Raw genomic sequence first — 6,098 nt, forward strand, 5'->3', positions numbered from 1 at the left:
TGAAGTATTGGAATAATATTTATAATCACACGACAGATGCAACAGCTGTTTACACGAGCAGATACAACATTGCCGATAAGATCTATTCATGAAGTTTCTCAGGATAACTGAATGTACGGTATTTATTAGATGCATAAGGTGGCAAACAACTGTAAAAGTAGGTATCTAAAAAAAGTTAATGCTTTTCTACTCAAAATAAATGTATATTATAACGAACAGTGTTCTGATTTTTATTAGATAGTCAACTAGCTTTTGCCCGCGGCTTCGCTCGCGTTAAATTCGAAAATTGCGGAATGCTCCATAAAAAACTTCCACCCCCCATTTTACGAAATTGGGGGGTTAGAAAGAGAGAAAAAGTAGCCTATGTCACTTTCCATCCTTACAACTATCTCCACTTAAAAAATCACGTCAATTCGTCGCTCCGTTTTGCCGTGAAAGACGGACAAACAAACAGACACACACACTTTCCCGTTTATAATATTAGTATGGATGGATATACTTGTTATATGCTTCTCGGTAATCGAAATGCCTGTTTAGTGGTCAACAGAGTACTCGTTTGTTCAAGCGCTGGATCATGCGCACACGAGCTACGAGTAAACTTGTGCATGTAGTAAAGCCTCGCTAATGCCGAACCCCAGATAATGTACGGCCGGTCATAAAGTCTGTTTGCCCTTTGTTATCTAATTAGAAGCACTTCGAAATGTGCACGCGTCGATGCAAACTGCATAATACAACTAAAGCGAAAATGAGATTATAATACCCCACAAGGGTCTGGCCAGGGGCCCGTTTCTCGAAAGGTACAAGCCTTGTATTACAAGTGCGCGAACTGTCAAATCGTATGGGTTGTCATGGAAACACACTTGTAATACAAGGCTTATACCTTTCGAGAAACGGGCCACAGGTATCTTTTGTTTTCACTAATGTTATTGTTAACGCCTAACCGTCTCAACTGCTATCGGGGCTTCGTATTTGAAATGGAGTATACAATGAACCGTCAATCTTATCCCGTGTCTGAAATAAAATATGGCTTTAAGTCATGAATTATGCATACGAGGCTTTTTAATTTGTTATAGGGATAATCTTAAAAAAAAAAGCATATTACAGGCTTAAGTGTGAAGGAAAACATCGTAGGATTCCAGCATCAGATCCTGCACCGATAGCATGGTCGCGCGATAGACGATAAAACATCAGGGCGTCCCTATCACACTTACAAACTGTGCGAAATGGACGGCCTGGGGCCCGTTTCTCGAAAGGTACAAGCCTTGTATTACAAGTGCGCGAACTGTCAAATCGTATGGGTTTCCATGGAAACACACTTGTAATACAAGGCTTGTACCTTTCGAGAAACGGGCCCCTGATGTTATATCATTTACCGCGCGACCATGCTAGCCTGCCTGGTCTGGTGACAATAATATATACTAACCATTTAAAACAAAAAAAATACATTTCTAAGGTTTTACAAAGCTGGGTAAAAGTTGTTTATAACATCCGGTTTCAATTATTTTAATTTTAAACTGATTATTGAATGCTCTATAGTATTCGCCGCCATACTTGTTAAAATCTTTATGACTGAGGGTTTTCTTTTACACGGTGAGACGTACACATAACATATTACCGATATACAGTAAATACCCATATAATGACGGATACCAGTATTGGGATGGTATAGACAAACCTTTTAAATTAAGTATTTATTTTCACTCTTTCAGCACTGCCAACATTTTACTATAATCAAGAGCCATAGAGATGCTTCCACATTGTATTATATACTGTATTCGTTTTAAAATTATAGGCGCCATTTATCCAATGACTGGTGTGTGTGTGGATTGAGTGAGCACCTTCCGAAAATAAAAAAAAATATGCTGATCATTTAGTAAAAGTTCTAAAACAATTGTAAAACGAATCTCTGAATTTGTAAAAAGATAAATCAAAAGATACAGCCATTAACATGTGCTCACTCAGTTCTCACAAACTACCAACGAAAACAGTGAATATATTCATTTAACATATAATATTTATATACTAACATTTAGTAAAAAATAGGCCAACCTACCTCTATAAATATTAGATCACCTAGTGACGTATTAAATTTTTTACAAATAGTTTCTTATGCTCACTCAATCCACACACTTTTGAAAAGCCGAATTTTGATGAAAAACATAAGATTTAGACCGCTATTATATGTGTATAGTTTAGTAAAAGTGAAATGGGAATTTGTAAAATACAAAACGAACCACTAACGTGTCAGGTTTTTTTATAATAAATTTTTGTAAGTGCTCACTCAGTCCACACGTTTTGAGAAAGTTAAAAATGTAAATATCTTACGATTTGTAGCACCTAAGACACTCGAAAGTACTTCAACATTTAGTAAAAATTTTTACTAAATATCCACCATCTAATATTTTATATTCGTTGTCTGGTTTTAAAGATATTCAGACATAACTTTTCTCATACAAATGTATCAAGTAGGGTGACTACACTATGTCGGCTCCTGATTTTCCCCACCTTCCCATTGTCATATTGAGATTGGGAGTTTCGTTCGTTCAATTTTGATAATATTAAACTAATACCATATTAATTAATAATTATCCATCTGCAAACTGTTTTTAGGTTATGTTCTTGGCCTAGTGATGATGTGTATTGTGTAATTTTTATCGACGTCAGGATAATAACCATATCGACATGCATGCATTAAAAAGGACATGAATGATAATTGGTAAGAAACAAAGAATATAATACTTCACTAGTAAGAAACCAGAACCTGGTAATCTAATCGCGCTAACAGATGAGCGTACCGGATTTGTAAGTGGGAGCGAGAAATAGTTATTCTTTTCTCGCTCCCACTTACAAATCCGGTAAACTATTATCAAAATTGAACGAAACTCCCCAATCTCAATATGACAATGGGAAGGTGGGGAAAATCAGGAGCCGACATAGTGTGGTCACCCTACTTGATACATTTGTATGAGAAAAGTTATGTCGGAATATCTTTAAAACCAGACAACGAATATAAAATATTAGATGGTGGATATTTAGTAAAAATTTTTACTAAATGTTGAAGTACTTTCGAGTGTCTTAGGTGCTACAAATCGTAAGATATTTACATTTTTAACTTTCTCAAAACGTGTGGACTGAGTGAGCACTTACAAAAATTTATTATAAAAAAACCTGACACGTTAGTGGTTCGTTTTGTATTTTACAAATTCCCATTTCACTTTTACTAAACTATACACATATAATAGCGGTCTAAATCTTATGTTTTTCATCAAAATTCGGCTTTTCAAAAGTGTGTGGATTGAGTGAGCATAAGAAACTATTTGTAAAAAATTTAATACGTCATTAGGTGATCTAATATTTATAGAGGTAGGTTGGCCTATTTTTTACTAAATGTTAGTATATAAATATTATATGTTAAATGAATATATTCACTGTTTTCGTTGGTAGTTTGTGAGAACTGAGTGAGCACATGTTAATGGCTGTATCTTTTGATTTATCTTTTTACAAATTCAGAGATTCGTTTTACAATTGTTTTAGAACTTTTACTAAATGATCAGCATATTTTTTTTTATTTTCGGAAGGTGCTCACTCAATCCACACACACACAATGACTGCACCAAAAACACATGTTTTTAATTTGTTAATTAAAAAAAATTGCAGTTGCTATAATTAAATACATCAAAAACATAAAGGAGGATAAGGACATTCAAATTTTAACGTAACTATTATGTGGTAGAAATTTTGCACATGTTGGCAAAATATAAAAACACTACAAAATTATCTTAATGTCCCATGATTGGTTCCTTTAACATATTTGAAGATTATTATTACTGCACAAGTATAACGAGTGTTACATCTTAGAACCACTCTGTACCTAAGCACATACTAGTTAGCTCTTGTTCAATTCACTTGGAAAAAAATGCCGTCCAAAATTATGTTACTATCGCATTAATTATTTTAATTATATCTACTATCACACATATTATATTAAATATATTTATACCTACGTAAACGTATTATAAAAAATTGTAAACATAGCCGCGCCCCACGTAGTACTAAACCGAGTATCATGGTAAATACAAGATAGTAGAATAACATGTGGCTTACAAAGTTAATATTTACAACTTGTATGTATTGAATTGGGGTATATCTAACTCACTAAAATAAGAACAATCTGTCACACGTTCAAGCATTTCTGAAAATTGGAGTTAAATGTTCAACTACTACGTTTCTCCCATGCAGATGACCATTCTATTAAACTTAAATACGCAACCAAGAAGTGGAAAGGCTCATCATTGTTTTTGTTTCATATCTTAACTTTTTTTCATTAGGTGAAAAGTATGATAAATTATGTAACTTAGTGATAATTCGTTAAGAATAATGTAACATTTTCTGTTAACTTTTTTGTTTTCTATCTAGTATATTACCTAAAGGCATACGTATCTGAGTACGTACGTATAATAAGTACCTATATTCACCTGAACATTGACTTAAAAAGGGGAGACGAGAAGACCACTGTGTGGCATATGATGCATTACACTAGATAATCCGATAGTGATAGATCAATAGCAAACGCTGCGAACAGACTCTATTAGTAGTCTTTACATCATTGATTTTAGCGAACGAATCTTGCCTTGTATATTTGCAAATCTGTTTTATCTTGCCGCTAGTATACTAAAAGTGGAAATCTAGCTGAACTATATAGCTGTGAGGATAAATACACTATCTTACGCAACGCTCTAGCCCTGAATATCGTTAAGCATTGCGTCGCTAAGTGAATAGGTATGTAGTAATTGTTTTCTAAAATATTGTATTTCTCGTCGTCCACGAGCACGACCAACTTAGGATAAAGCCAATAAGTACCCACTTTTCATTCACATAAATCTGCTTAAGCCTCAAGCTCCTACAATCACCTCAAAAATTGATTAGCGTTGACTTCTTTTGAACAACCTAGAATACTTCTTTTTATATTGTAAAATTGTCTTGAGTATGTTATCATCAGTGCCTCCTTCATAGTGCCGTTGACATGAATTAATCTAGTTTGATACTGAAATGTATTTTTACACGTGATTATTCGAGTAAATGTATTGTTCGATGTGACGCCTGTACGCTTACGTATAAGTACGTACATTTTAGATAGTTGACTTAATGTAGGTACCCCTCTCATAGTCTAGGTAATATGTACGCATGGACAGCAATATTTAATATATTTGTAAAATATGGAAGTACAATTTGAAAAGTCTTGTTCGTTAGGTTTTCCATTGAATATGCTAGATGCACTATATTTGACAATTTCGTTTCTTCTAGTTTCTACGGATCATGTATTAGCATTTCTGCTAATTGTACATTATACTTTGCGCCGTATTGTTAATTGGTCTTAATGATAGTACGTAGATTTGCTAAAACCTATTAAATAGTGCAATTAACGATTAGGTTGTTTTAATGATGAATTATAATATAAAAATATGTATATTTGTATAAATGCGTAACATGTAACAATTAATGCTATTGATACATTATCAGTATCTCATCCCAAGTCTAATACTTCGATAAAATATACCAGACCCTGCAGGTAACAACCTACTGTCGTACAGACCACAAGCTGGATCATAAGTATTGATGTATGAATAGTAGATCAAACCTATGACTATTTTATAATATATGGTGAAGTGGAACATTTTTTTGTGTACAGGCTTTGCGCAACCACAACATAAAGAAATAACTGAATAAGGAACTAGGTAGTAATAAGGAAGTACTAGGGCGGATTCTGATATTCTCTTTGGAGCGGAAAATTTACATAAGCGGGTACTTTAATAATACATTCAACGTTTTAATTTTAGTCTTTCGGCTCCACGCTCTGAAAATGCAGAGAGGTCCTTAAGACTAAAATATAGAATAGCTTGATTTGCCACTGCGACAAGAGCACAATAGAGTTTTTATGAACCAGTAAACCGTATGCTAGCGCCGGCAGTGCTGCCATGCATATCAGCCGTGAGGACTGTTGCTGACAAACTTGTGCCGTCTTTGTTTATTTTAATATTATACTCCATTGGGGAGCTGATCAAAACAGGACATCTATTGAACCTAGACTTGTTGGACAC

This window comes from Leguminivora glycinivorella, chromosome Z (assembly GCF_023078275.1).
Source record: "Leguminivora glycinivorella isolate SPB_JAAS2020 chromosome Z, LegGlyc_1.1, whole genome shotgun sequence".
Classification (NCBI taxonomy): Eukaryota; Metazoa; Arthropoda; class Insecta; order Lepidoptera; family Tortricidae; genus Leguminivora; species Leguminivora glycinivorella.